Source organism: Lissotriton vulgaris, chromosome 1_1 (genome assembly GCF_964263255.1).
Source record: "Lissotriton vulgaris chromosome 1_1, aLisVul1.2, whole genome shotgun sequence".
NCBI lineage: Eukaryota > Metazoa > Chordata > Amphibia > Caudata > Salamandridae > Lissotriton > Lissotriton vulgaris.
The window spans coordinates 1,520,266,818-1,520,287,600 of NC_141685.1; the positions used below are offsets into that span (position 1 = coordinate 1,520,266,818).

The 20,783-nt window shown below is 44.2% G+C and overlaps 1 protein-coding gene and 3 long non-coding RNA genes across 4 annotated transcripts in view; 3 read left to right on the top strand and 1 right to left on the bottom strand.

Annotated features, from left to right (window-relative positions):
- LOC147750758 (uncharacterized) overlaps nt 1–20,783 on the top strand; it is a 71,394-nt gene that overhangs the window by 17,392 nt on the left and 33,219 nt on the right. The window lies entirely within an intron of this gene.
- LOC147750759 (uncharacterized) lies at nt 14,699–15,755 on the top strand. Its single transcript, XR_015295274.1, has 3 exons — nt 14,699–14,843; nt 15,024–15,165; nt 15,616–15,755. It is a non-coding gene; the product is annotated as an uncharacterized LOC147750759 (long non-coding RNA).
- LOC147750760 (uncharacterized) lies at nt 15,879–20,474 on the top strand. The gene is made up of 3 exons (XR_015295273.1): nt 15,879–16,505; nt 19,067–19,146; nt 20,398–20,474. It is a non-coding gene; the product is annotated as an uncharacterized LOC147750760 (long non-coding RNA).
- LOC147750761 (uncharacterized) lies at nt 17,120–20,457 on the bottom strand. The gene is made up of 3 exons (XR_015295275.1): nt 20,105–20,457; nt 18,364–18,510; nt 17,120–17,388 (listed from the first exon to the last, which is right to left on the bottom strand). It is a non-coding gene; the product is annotated as an uncharacterized LOC147750761 (long non-coding RNA).

The window sequence follows — 20,783 nt, forward strand, 5'->3', positions numbered from 1 at the left end:
CAGGATTGAATGAAATTTCTGAGCTTTGCAAGCTATGAAACTGACTGTAGTTACATACATTTCATATGCTGAATTATCAGAAATTTGTAGGATGTGTATAATAATTGATAAAGCCAAAATTGACGCAGTATGAGGATATTTGTTGCCAACCTGTAAATATGAGCATGATTTTCTTCTTCATCATTTGGAAGATCGTAGTAAGATTCATTGAAGACATGCACGCATTAAGAAGCTCAGTTGGGTACTCTTAATTCTTTATCCAAACCAGAGAATGGCAGGTCGGATTTAATGTATTACTACAAATCCCAGGATCCCTCAGGGGGTCTTCCCTCATCGGTCTACATTAAGGAAGTCAGAAATAAATAAGCTATTGACCAACCTTCTGTTGACGGCAAGTTTTAATTAATGGCCCATCGGGCGTTTACATAGATGAGATCGCATCTAAGAGAAAAAACGCATCGTCTTATAACGGAATGAGTAACTACAAAAACCGGCATTCAGTGCGTAGCCCAATCATGATCGTGTATAAACAAGGTCGCCTTATCCAACAACAACAGGCACAACGATAGGCCAATGCTGTTTCGCGCTTTGGGCGATATTCTTTCCGATACCGGTGAGTGGATTGCAAACAACACTGTGCACTTTAGCGTGCTTCTTAAACCTCCTTTCTTCACTGCATGGATTCCATTCATGCCATTTTCCTCTTTCATCTTTCAGATTCAAAACACTCGTAGGAAAGTAAGAAGCTATTCTCATAATTCAGGTGAGCGCCGCCGCTTACACGCCTAGCGCTCTTTGGGTTTACCGCTCATGCATTTCATCTAAATTGTTTGGCGCTTTGATTCCGTTTATTGTAGATCCTTAAAAGCGACAACTGTGACACCCACATTTTTGAACATTTGGGGCCAGATGTAGGTAGCCCTTTACCGATCGGAATCGGCCGAAAATACCGATTTTCGGCCGTTTCCGATCAGTAAAGGGCTATTGAGATGTAGGGGCACATTTTCGGTAATTTTACCGAATCGGTATCATTACCGAATCGGTAAATTTACCGATTCGGTAATTTGTACCGAATCGGTAAAATAATTACCGATTCGGTAATATTTACCGATTCGGTAAAATTACCGAAAATGCAATGTAGGTAGGCAATGTACCTCCTGCACATGGCTTACAGAATCGGTATTTTACCATGGAAAACAAATCCATGGTAAAATACCGATTCCGGTGTGCATGCACATGTGTGCATGCACACCTATACCATGTGACAGGCAGACCTGCCCTTAGGGCAGGTATGCCTGCCACATGGCACCCACGCCTGTTTAGGGGGTGCCAGGGGGTGTCAAAGTGACACCCCTGCACCCTTGTGAAATTCGGTATTTACCGATTCGGTAAATACCGAATCGGTAAAGCCTATTGATTCCTATGGGCTTTGAAGCCCATAGGAATCAATAGGCTTTACCGATTCGTTATTTACCGAATCGGTAAATACCGAATTTTACCGATTCGGTAAAAGGGAACATCTGGATTCCCTACATACCAACCCCTCACATTTACCGAATCTTAATTACCGAATCGGTAAAATTCGGTAATTTTCGGTAATTAAGATTCGGTAAATGTTACTTACCTACATCTGGCCCTTGGCAACTACCCTACACATCCGAATGTAAGTGACCTTCCGGAGTCAGCACAACTCTCAGTATGTTCAGGGCTTTCAAGAGCACGGTAACATGACTTACAGTCCCTTTCCCCTCTCTCTTTTTCTCTAGGTTTCTGTTTAGATTTGTTATCTCCAATTAGTGCCATCAGTGGCATTTGGCAGTCTTTGAACTCACTAGAGGTAAGCTGCTGACTTGATATATGACTGGTTCAGCCAGGGTATAAGCTTCGCAAACAAGGTCATTTTCTGATTAGTCTCCATTTTTCTTCTCTCTTTTTGTAGTGAGTTTTGGTCCTGATGAGAACCTCTTAAATAAAGAGGGTTGAAACGCGTAGAGTTCTGGATAAACCAAACGTTTCTGTTCCATCAATTGTATATTAGATCCAACAAGAGGATTCATACAAAAATCATTAAGTCTGTCAAATGTATAAAGTGTACATAACTAACCCTGGGCGAAGAACTACGCTCCGTTTGCGGAGTTTGCGGAGTTTTGGCAACTCCGCGTTCCGCGGAGTTCGCGTAGCTGCCGATAACTCCGCTATCCGGTGCGGAGCGTAGTTGTCGCGCGCTTAATAACATTGTCGCGCGCTAAATAACATTATCGCGTGCGCGGCAATGGCTTACCTTGGTTCTGCGTTCGCTTTTTCCCGGTCGCGTCTGCCACCATGTTTGTAAACCCTTTCGTGCAGCTGTGCGAACGCGATAACGTCATTGGAAGCGCGATAAAGCCATAAGGACGCGCGAGTATGTTTGTTGGTAAGATCGAGTTGCCGAACACGCAGAACCTGCAATCTTGCACAGAATAACTCGCGAGCATGTTAAAAGTTAAACCATAATAATAAATTACCATTTTGGTTAGCAAACAAGTGAAAAACCCCTCAAAGTTGTACCTTTGGATGTATTTTTTGGGGGGAAGGAGTCCTCTTTCTGTTTCTACTCTATTTTTTAATATTAAGGAGGAAGGGCTCTGGAGTTTACAACTTCCTGTTCCTGTCCACCAGGCTCCTCCCAGTGCTTTGTCCATGAGGTGGTCACTTTCATTTGGATTTTGAGCTGGCAGGATCACTTTCTGTGTGTGTTGGCTGCATTACTGCTTTTTTTGAATTTTACTGAGGACTTTTGGATTTTGAATTCTCTTTTTCAAGTAAGTTCAGTAATGTATGAGTGAGTATGATGTTGTAGACTTGTGTTTGTTTGATTTTAATTTTTTTTAACTACAGTATTCATTCCTTGATTTAAATTATTGATGGGTGCCTATACTTTTATGAGGTCCCAACTTGTATTTCTTTTTAAATTTCATCCAGGCTACATAGAGAGGTACCCATGGGTAAAATCATAATTCTGTGTTTAAATTTTTATTCAAGTTTGTAAACAAACATCATGGCTGGCATTGGATTATGGTCATCATTATGCAATAGCAATGTCTGCTGTTGAATTTCTGTTTGTGTAATTAAAAAGTTTTTTATTTTTTTAAGCCAATAGCTGACCCTAGTACTCCATGTAGTTAGTGTGTAGGCATGTTTGAGTTCATTGTAATAACTTTCTGTGGTTGGCCTGGCCATGTGTTGTTGGTGGCCATTTTATGTTTCCCAGCCACTTTGCTCTTGCCATAGGCCTCCAAACTTGTGGCCTACTCTGCCAGTAGGCCAGAGGTACTAGTCATAGGGTCATGAAAGGTAATCAACTGTTTTTCTGGTGTACCTCTAATTAGAAAGTCATGGATGGACTGGTTTGATTTAGAAAATCTTATGTTTATGTGTGGGGTATGTCAGGTTTTGGGTGTCTGTCAATTTCTGCCAGTAGGTAACCCTAGGAATACTGTTCGCGTACTTTTGGTAACGTCGCACCGTGTGAGAACGCGACCGTACCTTTTTTGTCTTGTTCGCGCGCTCAATGTACTGGCTCGGGAACGCGATAACGACTTTTCACTCGATTCGCGTTGCCGAACACGCCGATTTTGCATTCTCGCGACCAATATGTCCCGAGTTGCATAAAAGTTCCTCGAAAATGTTTAATGTGTCCCCTGTGCTACAAAAAAGTCCTCATTTATGTGTTATTTGGTTGTAGTTTTGTCTTCCTGGAGCATGGGCCACTCCCAGTTCCTTTCTGTCCTCTATGTAATGATTTCTTGTTTATGGTTGGGGTGACCAATTTGGGGGGTGGTGTCTGGTGTGTCCATTTTGTGAAGCTAAGCATTGTCCCTTTGGCATAGGCATTTATTGTCTGTCCTCTCTTTCTTTTCATGTAGTGGTGAGGGCCATTTTGTGTGTACTTACTTCCTTTGTGATGATTCTGCTATGTTGTTGTTGGTGGGCAGGCCATGTGGTGGCGGCCATTTTGTGTATGCTTCCTTTGTGACTGATTTTGCCATGTGGTGGAGGCCATTTTGGGTGCATCCCTTTTCCATGTTGTTTTTGGGTGTCCCTGTCCTCCTGGCCCTATGGAGGCGGCCATTTTCTGTGTCCTTCCCTGGTTCTCTTCTTTTGCCATAGCCATCCAAGGCTTTTGTAGGTACTACTACTCACAGCCATAGGTGCATTCAAGTTAATCAACTATTTTTGTGGTGTAACTTTAATTACACCGTGTATGGCTTTGGATTGCTTCACATTTTTGGTAATGGTGGTACTTTCAGTTTTTGGTTGCTTGTGTGTAGCTAATATGGCACTCCCTGCCAGTAGGTAACCCTAGGAATACTGTTCGCGTACTTTTGGTAACGTCGCACCGTGTGAGAACGCGACCGTACCTTTTTTGTCTTGTTCGCGCGCTCAATGTACTGGCTCGGGAACGCGATAACGACTTTTCACTCGATTCGCGTTGCCGAACACGCCGATTTTGCATTCTCGCGACCAATATGTCCCGAGTTGCATAAAAGTTCCTCGAAAATGTTTAATGTGTCCCCTGTGCTACAAAAAAGTCCTCATTTATGTGTTATTTGGTTGTAGTTTTGTCTTCCTGGAGCATGGGCCACTCCCAGTTCCTTTCTGTCCTCTATGTAATGATTTCTTGTTTATGGTTGGGGTGACCAATTTGGGGGGTGGTGTCTGGTGTGTCCATTTTGTGAAGCTAAGCATTGTCCCTTTGGCATAGGCATTTATTGTCTGTCCTCTCTTTCTTTTCATGTAGTGGTGAGGGCCATTTTGTGTGTACTTACTTCCTTTGTGATGATTCTGCTATGTTGTTGTTGGTGGGCAGGCCATGTGGTGGCGGCCATTTTGTGTATGCTTCCTTTGTGACTGATTTTGCCATGTGGTGGAGGCCATTTTGGGTGCATCCCTTTTCCATGTTGTTTTTGGGTGTCCCTGTCCTCCTGGCCCTATGGAGGCGGCCATTTTCTGTGTCCTTCCCTGGTTCTCTTCTTTTGCCATAGCCATCCAAGGCTTTTGTAGGTACTACTACTCACAGCCATAGGTGCATTCAAGTTAATCAACTATTTTTGTGGTGTAACTTTAATTACACCGTGTATGGCTTTGGATTGCTTCACATTTTTGGTAATGGTGGTACTTTCAGTTTTTGGTTGCTTGTGTGTAGCTAATATGGCACTCCCTGCCAGTAGGTAACCCTAGGAATACTGTTCGCGTACTTTTGGTAACGTCGCACCGTGTGAGACCGCGACCGTACCTTTTTTGTCTTGTTCGCGCGCTCAATGTACTGGCTCGGGAACGCGATAACGACTTTTCACTCGATTCGCGTTGCCGAACACGCCGATTTTGCATTCTCGCGACCAATATGTCCCGAGTTGCATAAAAGTTCCTCGAAAATATTTAATGTGTCCCCTGTGCTACAAAAAAGTCCTCATTTATGTGTTATTTGGTTGTAGTTTTGTCTTCCTGGAGCATGGGCCACTCCCAGTTCCTTTCTGTCCTCTATGTAATGATTTCTTGTTTATGGTTGGGGTGACCAATTTGGGGGGTGGTGTCTGGTGTGTCCATTTTGTGAAGCTAAGCATTGTCCCTTTGGCATAGGCATTTATTGTCTGTCCTCTCTTTCTTTTCATGTAGTGGTGAGGGCCATTTTGTGTGTACTTACTTCCTTTGTGATGATTCTGCTATGTTGTTGTTGGTGGGCAGGCCATGTGGTGGCGGCCATTTTGTGTATGCTTCCTTTGTGACTGATTTTGCCATGTGGTGGAGGCCATTTTGGGTGCATCCCTTTTCCATGTTGTTTTTGGGTGTCCCTGTCCTCCTGGCCCTATGGAGGCGGCCATTTTCTGTGTCCTTCCCTGGTTCTCTTCTTTTGCCATAGCCATCCAAGGCTTTTGTAGGTACTACTACTCACAGCCATAGGTGCATTCAAGTTAATCAACTATTTTTGTGGTGTAACTTTAATTACACCGTGTATGGCTTTGGATTGCTTCACATTTTTGGTAATGGTGGTACTTTCAGTTTTTGGTTGCTTGTGTGTAGCTAATATGGCACTCCCTGCCAGTAGGTAACCCTAGGAATACTGTTCGCGTACTTTTGGTAACGTCGCACCGTGTGAGAACGCGACCGTACCTTTTTTGTCTTGTTCGCGCGCTCAATGTACTGGCTCGGGAACGTGATAACGACTTTTCACTCGATTCGCGTTGCCGAACACTCCGATTTTGCATTCTCGCGACTAATATGTCCCGAGTTGCATAAAAGTTCCTCGAAAATGTTTAATGTGTCCCCTGTGCTACAAAAAAGTCCTCATTTATGTGTTATTTGGTTGTAGTTTTGTCTTCCTGGAGCATGGGCCACTCCCAGTTCCTTTCTGTCCTCTATGTAATGATTTCTTGTTTATGGTTGGGGTGACCAATTTGGGGGGTGGTGTCTGGTGTGTCCATTTTGTGAAGCTAAGCATTGTCCCTTTGGCATAGGCATTTATTGTCTGTCCTCTCTTTCTTTTCATGTAGTGGTGAGGGCCATTTTGTGTGTACTTACTTCCTTTGTGATGATTCTGCTATGTTGTTGTTGGTGGGCAGGCCATGTGGTGGCGGCCATTTTGTGTATGCTTCCTTTGTGACTGATTTTGCCATGTGGTGGAGGCCATTTTGGGTGCATCCCTTTTCCATGTTGTTTTTGGGTGTCCCTGTCCTCCTGGCCCTATGGAGGCGGCCATTTTCTGTGTCCTTCCCTGGTTCTCTTCTTTTGCCATAGCCATCCAAGGCTTTTGTAGGTACTACTACTCACAGCCATAGGTGCATTCAAGTTAATCAACTATTTTTGTGGTGTAACTTTAATTACACCGTGTATGGCTTTGGATTGCTTCACATTTTTGGTAATGTTGGTACTTTCAGTTTTTGGTTGCTTGTGTGTAGCTAATATGGCACTCCCTGCCAGTAGGTAACCCTAGGAATACTGTTCGCGTACTTTTGGTAACGTCGCACCGTGTGAGAACGCGACCGTACCTTTTTTGTCTTGTTCGCGCGCTCAATGTACTGGCTCGGGAACGCGATAACGACTTTTCACTCGATTCGCGTTGCCGAACACGCCGATTTTGCATTCTCGCGACCAATATGTCCCGAGTTGCATAAAAGTTCCTCGAAAATGTTTAATGTGTCCCCTGTGCTACAAAAAAGTCCTCATTTATGTGTTATTTGGTTGTAGTTTTGTCTTCCTGGAGCATGGGCCACTCCCAGTTCCTTTCTGTCCTCTATGTAATGATTTCTTGTTTATGGTTGGGGTGACCAATTTGGGGGGTGGTGTCTGGTGTGTCCATTTTGTGAAGCTAAGCATTGTCCCTTTGGCATAGGCATTTATTGTCTGTCCTCTCTTTCTTTTCATGTAGTGGTGAGGGCCATTTTGTGTGTACTTACTTCCTTTGTGATGATTCTGCTATGTTGTTGTTGGTGGGCAGGCCATGTGGTGGCGGCCATTTTGTGTATGCTTCCTTTGTGACTGATTTTGCCATGTGGTGGAGGCCATTTTGGGTGCATCCCTTTTCCATGTTGTTTTTGGGTGTCCCTGTCCTCCTGGCCCTATGGAGGCGGCCATTTTCTGTGTCCTTCCCTGGTTCTCTTCTTTTGCCATAGCCATCCAAGGCTTTTGTAGGTACTACTACTCACAGCCATAGGTGCATTCAAGTTAATCAACTATTTTTGTGGTGTAACTTTAATTACACCGTGTATGGCTTTGGATTGCTTCACATTTTTGGTAATGGTGGTACTTTCAGTTTTTGGTTGCTTGTGTGTAGCTAATATGGCACTCCCTGCCAGTAGGTAACCCTAGGAATACTGTTCGCGTACTTTTGGTAACGTCGCACCATGTGAGAACGCGACCGTACCTTTTTTGTCTTGTTCGCGCGCTCAATGTACTGGCTCGGGAACGCGATAACGACTTTTCACTCGATTCGCGTTGCCGAACACGCCGATTTTGCATTCTCGCGACCAATATGTCCCGAGTTGCATAAAAGTTCCTCGAAAATGTTTAATGTGTCCCCTGTGCTACAAAAAAGTCCTCATTTATGTGTTATTTGGTTGTAGTTTTGTCTTCCTGGAGCATGGGCCACTCCCAGTTCCTTTCTGTCCTCTATGTAATGATTTCTTGTTTATGGTTGGGGTGACCAATTTGGGGGGTGGTGTCTGGTGTGTCCATTTTGTGAAGCTAAGCATTGTCCCTTTGGCATAGGCATTTATTGTCTGTCCTCTCTTTCTTTTCATGTAGTGGTGAGGGCCATTTTGTGTGTACTTACTTCCTTTGTGATGATTCTGCTATGTTGTTGTTGGTGGGCAGGCCATGTGGTGGCGGCCATTTTGTGTATGCTTCCTTTGTGACTGATTTTGCCATGTGGTGGAGGCCATTTTGGGTGCATCCCTTTTCCATGTTGTTTTTGGGTGTCCCTGTCCTCCTGGCCCTATGGAGGCGGCCATTTTCTGTGTCCTTCCCTGGTTCTCTTCTTTTTCCATAGCCATCCAAGGCTTTTGTAGGTACTACTACTCACAGCCATAGGTGCATTCAAGTTAATCAACTATTTTTGTGGTGTAACTTTAATTACACCGTGTATGGCTTTGGATTGCTTCACATTTTTGGTAATGGTGGTACTTTCAGTTTTTGGTTGCTTGTGTGTAGCTAATATGGCACTCCCTGCCAGTAGGTAACCCTAGGAATACTGTTCGCGTACTTTTGGTAACGTCGCACCGTGTGAGAACGCGACCGTACCTTTTTTGTCTTGTTCGCGCGCTCAATGTACTGGCTCGGGAACGCGATAACGACTTTTCACTCGATTCGCGTTGCCGAACACGCCGATTTTGCATTCTCGCGACCAATATGTCCCGAGTTGCATAAAAGTTCCTCGAAAATGTTTAATGTGTCCCCTGTGCTACAAAAAAGTCCTCATTTATGTGTTATTTGGTTGTAGTTTTGTCTTCCTGGAGCATGGGCCACTCCCAGTTCCTTTCTGTCCTCTATGTAATGATTTCTTGTTTATGGTTGAGGTGACCAATTTGGGGGGTGGTGTCTGGTGTGTCCATTTTGTGAAGCTAAGCATTGTCCCTTTGGCATAGGCATTTATTGTCTGTCCTCTCTTTCTTTTCATGTAGTGGTGAGGGCCATTTTGTGTGTACTTACTTCCTTTGTGATGATTCTGCTATGTTGTTGTTGGTGGGCAGGCCATGTGGTGGCGGCCATTTTGTGTATGCTTCCTTTGTGACTGATTTTGCCATGTGGTGGAGGCCATTTTGGGTGCATCCCTTTTCCATGTTGTTTTTGGGTGTCCCTGTCCTCCTGGCCCTATGGAGGCGGCCATTTTCTGTGTCCTTCCCTGGTTCTCTTCTTTTGCCATAGCCATCCAAGGCTTTTGTAGGTACTACTACTCACAGCCATAGGTGCATTCAAGTTAATCAACTATTTTTGTGGTGTAACTTTAATTACACCGTGTATGGCTTTGGATTGCTTCACATTTTTGGTAATGGTGGTACTTTCAGTTTTTGGTTGCTTGTGTGTAGCTAATATGGCACTCCCTGCCAGTAGGTAACCCTAGGAATACTGTTCGCGTACTTTTGGTAACGTCGCACCGTGTGAGAACGCGACCGTACCTTTTTTGTCTTGTTCGCGCGCTCAATGTACTGGCTCGGGAACGCGATAACGACTTTTCACTCGATTCGCGTTGCCGAACACGCCGATTTTGCATTCTCGCGAACAATATGTCCCGAGTTGCATAAAAGTTCCTCAAATGTTTAATGTGTCCCCTGTGCTACAAAAAAGTCCTCATTTATGTGTTATTTGGTTGTAGTTTTGTCTTCCTGGACAGGCCATGTGGTGGCGGCCATTTTGTAGGTACTTCCTTTGTGCATTTATCATTGGCCTCCCTGCTTTTGGTCTGATCTGATAGTAGGCCAGAGTCCCAGAGGTGGTAGTTAGTTACTAGTTAGCGGGGCTGCTTTATGTAGCTGTTTCTATTTGGTCTATTTAATTACCATCATTACGGCATGTGTGTATGCCATTGCATTTCCAAGTTGGTTGTCTGGGCAGGGGGGTAGGTAACTTTTTTGTGTGTGTAATAATTTTATGGCTTGTATGTGTTTTTGCAGTGAAGTTTTACAAACTCTTAGCCATGGGGTATTTTGATTTTCCTTGCATTAACCTGTCATGACTCATGTGTAGCAGGCATCCTCCTTTTTCTGTCCATATTGGTATATGATAGGCCTGCTTGACTTTATGATTGGTTATTTCGGGACTTCATGTGGCTGGGAGCTGTGGTGCTCGTAGTATTAGTCTTCTTTTTTGTGTTTTATACATTGGCCTGTGTGTCTTTCAATTGTTCATGTGTTGGCTTACTGCTTGTTTGACTGACGTGTTCTGTCTTCTTTGCTTGTAGGTGCACAGAAAAAGACTGAGGAGGTGCTGGCTGTTTTCATCCATCGCCCGTTCAACTGCCAGACGGACGTCCTTCAATTGTACGCCACGTGTGGTGTGTGACTCATCTGACCACACATCTCTGCAATTTGTGCTACTGAGTGCTGCTGTGTGCTGACATCAGAAGAAGATGGGTCCTAAGAGAGCAGGTACCAGGTCCTCCACCACCAAGAAAGTTGCTGAGAAGAAGGTACAGAAGAAGGAAGTGTCACTTAAGGCTGGTATGGACCCCCAAACCTTTTTTGGGCCCCCAAAACGTACGCCTGCAGCAGCGGTGTCCGTGGTGCAAGCTGGAGCCAGGCCCAGCACATCCGCATTAGCGGGGGCAAGCCACCAACCCAGGGCCAAGCACATGAGGGTCGAAGAGGTAGCCGGCCTAGTGTTACAAAGCAGTGATACTGAGCCTGAACTTAACTTATCGCTGTCTCAAAGTAGCACACAATCCACGCAAGATGAAAGTGCTGAACAACCGCCGCCAGCAGTAGATGTTCAACAACCACAACCACTTCCCGCAATAGTTGTTGAAAAACCACAACCACCGCCCGCAATAGTTGTTCAACAACAACAACCAAATCCCACAATAGTAGTTGTTGAAGAACCACAGCACGCTATAGTACTTCCTCAAGAACAACAACCACCGTCTCGGCACGCAATAGTGGAAGTTGTTCCTCCCGATGTCGGGGCAGTTCAGGAAGTAGAGCCTCATTCCGAGCAAGAAGAAGAGGAAGCCACTTCTGGAGGTGATCTACTGTCTTTAAATTTACCAAAGGAAAGGAGGGTTAGTGGCAGTGCATCGAGTTCTTCGCATAGCATCCCTTCAGATGACCTTGATAAGGAATGGCATCCACAACGAAGAACTGAGCATTCAAAGGAGAGGCATCCTAAGACCAGGCTGGGAAAAAGGAAGGATCCGTCAAGGCTTGAACTTCCGGAGTTCGATGTAGGTGAACAGGATACTGATGGTGATAAAGACGGGTCTGACACTGACAATGTCATCATCACAAGCGTTATTCCTGGTGCAGAGGATGTAGAGACCAGCATTTTCACCCTATCCAGAAGGGCTGCGATTAGTGATGAGCAGATAGCACGTGTAACTCCTACACACTCAGCGCCCAAAGTAACACCAGCTCCCATTTTTGCATCAGCGAAGGCCCGGCAGCGTGCGACATCCAGCGCAAGCGCCACCTCAACAGAAGGAGGTAGTGGCAGTACTAGTACTGAACTGTCACATAGGGAAATTCAACAAAAAGGCTCCAGTTCATCCGGGATTGGAAGTGGGTCCTCCTCTTCCTATGGCAGGAGACAAAAGTTTAGCTCCCCAGTCTGGGATTTTTTTACGGTTCACCCACATCAGGAGAACATTGCTATATGCACCATTTGTCACACCAATGTTAGTCGTGGTAAGATTGGTACAAACTATGGTACTGGAGGCCCAACGACCCATATGAAAAAAACACACACAATTGTATGGGAGAACCACCTTGCAAGCTTAAAAGATGTAAGCACTGGTGTTGGTGGGGAGGATACAGTACTACAAGGTCCACTCATGGAAGAAGAGGGAGACGATGACCTTCTATCTGGGAGTGGTACACAAATGAGCCCTGTCGCCAGCACTGGAGTGGTGCAGTCCAAATCCTCAGCATCAGCAACTTCTCAGTGGCACCAGAGTCAGCCGGAGACACCAAGGGCAAGGAGTGAAAAGTCTGCGTTGAAAGGTGGTCCGTCTAGCAGAACAGAAAGAATTACCAAGCAGCTTACCATTACTGGCATGTTTAGGCAGGAGGGAAAGTACGAGCGGAACCACCCAACAGCACGTTTGTACAATGCGAAACTTGCAAAAATGTTGGCACTCGACCTTCTCCCATTTTCATTTGTTGAGGCAGTGGGATTTCGGCAATTAGTGGCAACACTCGCCCCAAAATGGGACGTTCCCAGTCGCTACTATTTTGCAAGAGTTGCTATTCCAGCACTACACCACGACGTGCTGGGATTGATTGGGAAAGCCTTACAACAGAGTGTTGTCCATTGTATCCACCTGACAACCGACATGTGGAGCAGTCGCGAAGCCACAGCAGATTACATGTGCATCACCACACACTGGATCTCTTTTGCAGGTGTGAAAGACAAGTTAACATCAGGCCTTCTTGACGTTGCTGGGATTTTCAATGACACTCGCAAACATGCAACTGTAGCCATGTTTGGTATGGAGAAAAATCATACTGCTGACAACATTTTGTCTGACTTTAACAGCAAGGTCTTTGAATGGCTGAAACCAAGAGGCCTTAAGATTGGTTTTGTTGCCACCGACAATGGCAGTAATGTAGTGAGGGCAATGAAAGATGGACAGTATTTCAGGGTACCCTGTTTGGCACACTGCATTAACTTAGTCGTGCAAGACTTTCTGAAAAATGAACTCCAAGTCAGCACCATACTGACCATCTGCAGAAGAATATGCACGCATTTTAACCATTCTTTCAAAGCGCGGAAGCTGCTACGCGTCATTCAGCGGGAGCATAATTTGCCAGTCAAAGCACTGATCCAGGAGGTCCCAACACGTTGGAACTCGACTTATTTCATGCTTGAGCGTCTCTTTGAGCAGTACATACCACTGAATGCTTATGTAATGTCAAGAAGATTAGTGGATCCTACTGTTAATCCTAAAAGCCTGACCGTTGAGATGTGGCAGTGGGACATCATTAAATGCTTGACAGAGATGCTACAACCTTTTGAGGTGTTCACACGTGCAGTTAGCAGGGAGGACTGTACTATGGGCCAAGGCATCCCATTGTTGTACATGCTCGAGCAACAGCTGAAGGAGGTCTGTGAAACATACGAAGGTGACGAAGAAAAAGTTGATGCATGTACCTTGGCCAAGGCCTTACGCAACCGCTTATCTGTAAATGCAAGGCTTAAAATGATTGTGTCAGATCCAAATTACATAACTGCAACAATCTTGGATCCACGGTACAAATTGTTTGTCAGCAGTAGCGCAGTCATTCCTTTTTCAGATGGGGATGTTGCCAATTACAAAAGTTCCATAGCTGTGGAAGCTAATGATTTCGAAACTGAACGGCTGTTACTTAAAGGCCTGACAGTGCCAGCCCAGGACAGTCAAAGTACTCCAGGCCATCCTCCTGAGGCAACTCAGGCAAGTTCATCAGAGCATGAGAGCAGTGCGTCCGCTTCCCAGCAGGCACCAACAGTACCAAAAGCAGCACCTACACGATCTGATTCAGCAGACACAACCAAAAGCATAACTGCTTTTTTTCTACAGAAGGGGATGGGTAAATCCGTTGCTGTTGCAAAGGGGAAAGAGGAGCAGCAAAGCCGAGCACCAATGAACACTGAGCGGATGGTTCAGGCCTATCTGGATGACACAACAGAGGTGTTCATGGAGCAAAGCCCATTGGTCTATTGGTATGAAAGAAGGAGACAGTGGCCAGTGCTGAGCAGGCTGGCGATAAAGTATTTGGCTTGTCCTGTAGCCAGTGTCGCCTCTGAGCGGGTCTTCAGTGCTGCTGGTGCCATTGTGACATCGAAAAGGACCAGTCTCTCCCCCAAAAGCGTCGAGAGGCTGACAATGATAAAAATGAATCAACACTTCATACCACCAGACTATACTGTACGTGAATCAGAGCAGGATGAAGAAAGCGAGCCCGAAGAATTCATCACTGCTGGGTTACATGACCTACTGCTGTCCGGACCCACAGAGTTTGAGGACGAGCACCTCTTCCCTGACCAATAGGCTGTTAAATTGTGACTTTTTCCATTCTTTTATTTGTGTTATTTATTTTCTTATAAAAAATGACTTTCTGGTGCAAAACTGCTAATCTTAAAATAAAAAGCTCAACCAAATCCATCCCCACCACTCATTCTTTTAATGTACCTACTGGAGTTGCACACCTGTGCATTTATTTTCGCTGTATCTTTTTTAGTTACCTCCTGGAGTTGCACGCCTGTGCATTTATGTTCCATGTTGACTGCACTCCTCAGAGTCTTGCTCCATCTTCTTGACTCCCACTCAAGTCAATACAATTCCATCTTGGCAGCCATACATTTGATGTTGTAGATGGAGTATAGTACAATAACAATAATGTAGCCTCTAACAGTCCCTCCATAATAAGTGAACCGTACATGACTACAGCCATCCTCTATTTCATTTGAAATCTGCAACTCATAATAACTGCCTTGCTGAGTCTTACTCTTAAGGCTACCACCTCTGTCTGCAGGCATTCAGAGACGACTCTTCTGTGTCAAAAGAAACTTGAGCAGGCATCCACAACTGAAGTCAACTTGTTGTGATGACTCGCATTACAAAGGCTCGGCAGCATCTGTGATCAATCTTCTGACAGTGAAAGAGAAGAGCAAAACAGGTATAAAAATGAATGATGCCATGCATTGCATTGGATGTATTTTTTTGCTGACTCTGAGCTAATGTGCATGGACTTGAAGTATACTAGTAACTTCAGTTCAGACTCACGTGATAGCCAATTTTTCCATGTTATTTACTAATAATAGAAATTATTTACGCACTTGTGTTCCTACTACTACAGATGCAGTCAGGACTTAATTTATCGTAGTCACTCACTACAGACTGAGTTGCTGATGATAATGATGGTGACCACCATATCTTTGCTGTCAGGCAGTTGGATCTGAGCTGATTGATGCACGATGTTTCTTGGAGTGGAATACAAGGTAATAAATAAATACAAATAAGAGTCACAGCACAGTAGACCCAGGCTACTACATGTTTGTGCACAGTGCTGTGGTAGAGTACAATAGTGGTATGATTGATGACTGAGAATGACGCATTGATTTTGTTGATTAATTTTGTAAATGCTAGGTTGCTTTTTCAATTTCATTCACCTTTCTGTGGCTCTGAAATTTTTAGGGAAATGCAGTTTGTATAACGGCCAAACCTGTGTCGTCGTGGGCCTGTTGTTGTGTGCTGGCTCCTGTCTTTTTTTGTACTTCTAGATTAAAAATGATATGCAACTAGTAGACTTATACAAATTGTATCCAAGCCGCCTCAGTCTGAAAGTCCTCTCATACGACTACTCCTCTTGTATTGTTTTTTTTATCTTCACTGTATTAAAATTTGTTTAGGTCATTCACATTCTTTTGTATTTGCCTTTTCTTTTTCAGGCTGGACATCTTTCACCCACTGCTTTATAGTATGAGCATCAACTCTCACCCTTACCACAAATCCTCATCATCAAGCAATTGGATTGCGGGAAACCAAGAATCATATTCAGCGTGTCCTTTTCTTACGTCCATTGCTTACAATCATTAGCTAGCGGATCAACATCATAAATCATCGTCTTCATTGTTTTGCTTTTGTTGTCTCCAATCTCCATGCGTACTGTTTTTCTTTCTCAAACCTTTCCCAAAACCCCCGTACCCATCCATTAAACAAACCCTAACCCTCTTCCCCCGGGCTGCGTGGTTACATTGAGGTGTGATGTTTCTTACATTAAATATACACCAACAATTTGATCACGCGCTTGCTGGGGCAGATGTGGTCAAAGCAACAATAGTGAAATGTCAACAAGGCATGGCCAGGATCTTCTGCGGCTTCCCAACTCAAGCTCTGTGTATAACGCCAAATAATTTACCATTAACATCAAACAACGAATGCATCTAATGAATTGGCGTAATTTTTTGGGTTTAAAGTATAAAGCATTATGATTTAGAAAAGTTTGACGTTGCCGTGAGTACTACAAGTAAAGTTGAACTTCTTATCTTCTCTTGCACTTAGTTTCCAGTCCCCAAAACCATTGTTTTATTTCAGTTTAGCAGTTGCAATATTGGGTCACCCATGCAATGTACTGTACTTACTTATACTACCCCCACATTGTCTGTCACGCAAATGACTGTCTCTTTCTTTTTGTCGCTACTGGCAGGGTCTGTCTACTACTATCACAGAAGTTCTGATTCTGAACCACAGATTCTTCGCCATTGTCTTGGAAATCAAATGCAGCCCTTGCAGTGCCACACTTCATGATAAATCATCATCATCTCATCAGCAATCACAGGTAAGATAAGTTTGCAGTGAGGTATAACGCAAGACAGACTGGTCGTTCTTCTAATACTACAAATATAACTCGGTGAGGGTTTACTGCATCTATCTGTTTGCATGTTAAAGATGTGGGCAATATATTTTATTATTAAAAAGCACTGTCCGCCGACCTGCATGGCCAAATTAAACCTTGCGAGGTTGCACAACGTACATTATTTGGTGAAACACTCCCCCCTCCAACCCCACAAGAAACGCAAATGAACTTCAAATGTTTTCTTTTTAACATAACTTTGTGTCTCGTTTATTTTAACATAATGTAATATATAACTAAAGATGATACAAAAATAAAATATAAATAAATCCTACACCACAGCTGTCCCCCTACCCGCCTCCCCTAACCCCAACCAAATTCCCACGCTCAATGTCATGTAAAAAAAAAGTAAAAACCCAACACCCAATTCCCACCCACCAACAAAAGGATTGAAAAAGGGGCAAACAGGGTCCATCTCATAGCCGGCGGGCTTTTAAGTGTTGATCCACCAGGATCTTTACACGCTCCTCTATTTGTTTTTTAGTCTGACTGCTTTGAGCCTCCAGCCTGGCTACCCGGAGGAGAATTTTTCGCTGGAACTGGCGGCACCTACATTGGCAGCCATGTTGTTGTGGGGGGGTGGACGATGCGGGGAAAATCTGGCGGCGGGCGGCTGCCTGACCACGCCGACGTACTCCTGCAGGCTTGGGGGCCGGGGCATTGGAAGAGGCAGCAGCTGCTGCCGCCGCCTCCTCCTCCTCCTCCTCGGCCTGAGCCACCAGCCGGCGGTAGGCCTCAACGATGGCCTGCAGTTTCCGCTGACGGGCCCGGACTGCCAGCTCCTTCCTCGTTGGTTTAGAAGGAGTAACTATAAAGAAAGAGACAGAATTGTTGTAATCAAAAATCCCAGCAAATCAAGAACACAACATGGATCCAACACATAGTGGGCGGCACAGTACAGTAGCAATAGCAAGCAAGTTGAGTACCTAAAATGTTGTTTTATCTATCTTGAACATTCTACGCCTTATATACTTAATTTGTCTGCCTTTTTGGCACAGCATTATGCCTGCCCTAGTAACATAGGTAGCATGGGTCTACTTCAACGGTCACATACGAACACCTGTCTTTTTCATATCTCGTTTTTTTATATCATATACTCTGTGCTTCCGGGAAAAGTGACAGTCTCCAACTAACATTAATTAACAGTGGCCAGCTAGTACTAGTAAATGTCTACTCTAGAGACTATCATTCTTTATATCGCCAACAAACGTTAGGTGGTTTGTGTTTCGCCAGCAACGACCCGGAATGCATCCAGTCGTCCCCTCCTTCCCTTGCCTTTGGGTTTAAGCAAAACACCGCTGCCAACACTAGTATCCACTATCCACTAACCACCGATATTGGATGTGTCTCCCACCCACGCAGGCAGCTGTGTTTTCCCCTTTCTATGCTTCCACAACAACCCACGCATCCAACTGCTCTCAAACACCTGCATTGCTGATTCCAAAGTATCCTATATTATATGATTGGAGCTTTTTCCTTGCTCCTTTCATCATACTTAAAATCAATCTCATGTTAATCCATCGCGGTCATGTAATGTTGTGGATAAGACTTTTTCAGTCTGCCACCAACCTTTCACAGCTGAGTTGTAGTCACATAGAAGAGGCCTGTATAACTTATTTTATCAATTCTCGCCGGTGGTAATGCTTTTGCTAAGCTTGGTAATGACAACGGTGGCGTCATATATTGTCCAGTAGAACTTCAAGTTCATTATAAATATCAGAGTACAGTGAGGAAGTTTTCCCCACCCACCAAGTAATGCGGATCACTATTGAATGTAACTTACCATCGCCCACCGTTGTTGTCTCCTCCCCCGCTGCTGCCGGTGCTGCTGTAGGTGCCTCTGGTGGTCCTCCATTCCCCTCCGGGATCGCCTCTGCTGCCGCCGTTGCAGCGCCGCTGCCCCCGTCGGCACTGGTGGATGGTACCGGTTCTGCAAAAATAAAAATAAGTAATTAAGTACACCTTTTTAGATGGATGCACAGCCCCCATTGTACTTGTTCACCAAAAACGGAGTTCTGCAAAACAGTTAAGTACAACGTAATCAGTAGTAGTCCACATTGCCTAGTACAGCAGAGTAAGTAACACACTACACATATTAGCATTTGTTTGGTATGGTATGGTACCCAAGCTCATCTCATCTATACTGCTACTCTAGTCTAGTCCTTGGAAAGTTAGACTGAACCATGTAACCTAACCAGTTTGTACATCAATGACATGTCTACAGTTTTGCGCATGCTACCTCACACCTTGTTGCGCAGTACGAGAAGACGCCTTTGAGGCCACATGATAGTTCAAAGCATACACCTGAAGAGTTCGGAAAATAGAAAGGCCCGTATTTACTTTTTGAATGTGGATTGTGGAATTTCCTTACAGCCTCAGGTTACACCTTTTTTTTAGCATGACAGCTAAAAAGTTGAATAAATGTATGTAATGTAATGTTTTCATACTGTCTAACGTGCACCACTTTTGTCATTATCTTTCGGCAGATGAGAAGATTTCCTTCTACGAAGCAAAGATTTCCAGAGCTTACCAAAAAGAGGCATATGCAACCAGTATACGTTCAATGGTGAGGGGTCTCCGACATTTCCCACATTTCCCTATCGTGCACTGGTAGCTGTACAAATGCAGATTACTTTTTATTCAGCCTTTTTTAACTCTGGATTTTTTCTGGTGGCCCTGCCCTTGACGCATTTCACAGAACAACTTAAAAACATTGATGTTACTTACTTAGTTACTTCTAACAAAATAAAGGTTTTGAAGTACCACATTGACTCGGAAGTATATTTTCAGTGTCTGTTGTCTTGTAGACTTACACGAGAGAGTGAGCAAAAGGGGGTTACTTAGGTTATGGATTGTGTAATAAAAGCATTTGGCATCTTCATATTGGGGTTCAGGAAAGGGGTAATTGAATAATTGACCAATGACTGAGCCCATATAGGTTGTCGTTCATTGAATTGTGGGTTCCTCTGAGTTCTGTGACTGAGGTGTAAGACTGTAAGTAAGTAAGGTCCAACCTGCCTATCAACAACAACATCCAATTTTGGGGTGCATACATAGTTATGTATGTGACTGCATAGAAGAATACCCGCAAGAGTAGTAGTGGTATTCATTACTAACGCTTACAAAAATAGTAGACCAACATCTGGATGCATACTTGGTTGGTGTCAATTGGCAAAGAAGAGACATTACAGAGGAAAAAGCATAAGACAGGAGTGGACCCTGTGCCTTCCGCTATTCGATCACAGATTTTTTGAAAAGATTGATACCTTAACTAAAGAGTGGGCAACAGGGCAAGCTTACCTACAGACAGTCTAGTAGTAGCACAGAGAGTCATAAGAGAGGCTCTTTCAAGGAACAGAAAGGCAGGGACAGATAGTAATACCCAAAATTTTGAAAACATAAAACAAAAACAAGCATTTGTCAAAATTTAGTTAGGTGAAATGTCATTAATCGGTTGGAAAAAAAGCTCAGTTAGAAAGTTAGGGAAATATCATTGTTCCAAAAGAAAACACTGTTGGACTTACTAGGGACAGCAGCAGGATCCTCAGTAGAGGAGCTCTGTGCCTGTGGTTCACGTTCACCCGCCGACTCGGTCCCAGCCTTCTGCTTGCCCCTGGGTTCTGTGGTTCATGTAAGAAATAATAAAGAAAGAGAAAACATTGAGTGCTGTGAAACATAGACAGCATTTCAAAAACCACTGCTACAACATTAAAAGAAACAAACATTGGTCTACCAAATGACTACTGCCTTGCATGATTCACTGACTAGTGTACTTGGAGAAAACAAATCAAATGTTCCATAAACATTCTGATTGCAGATTACTAAGTAACACAGAGGCAGTAAGACCTGAACAACACCACAGATTCAAGAATGGGGTAATCAATCAATTATCTGTAAGTAGCCATTTCTTTTTCATTTTTTGCCAGCAAAATGCATAGATCACAAGGAGGAGACATGCTTAACTTTGTGCATACTAACTAACACGAAATTGTACGTTCATGGCATCATATTTTGTTTTGCTACTGACTGAATGCTACTGCTGCCCTACCCACTCAATAAACAAACTCCATCAGTTCTATGGAGGGCTGAGGCAGGGGCGGCTCTAGGCTCATGGTGGTCCTGGACTCCTGGCCAGGGAGCATAGGTGGGGGGCCCGGAAGAGGAGGTCGGGGCGGAGCACGGAGGCCAGTGAAGAGGGGGGAG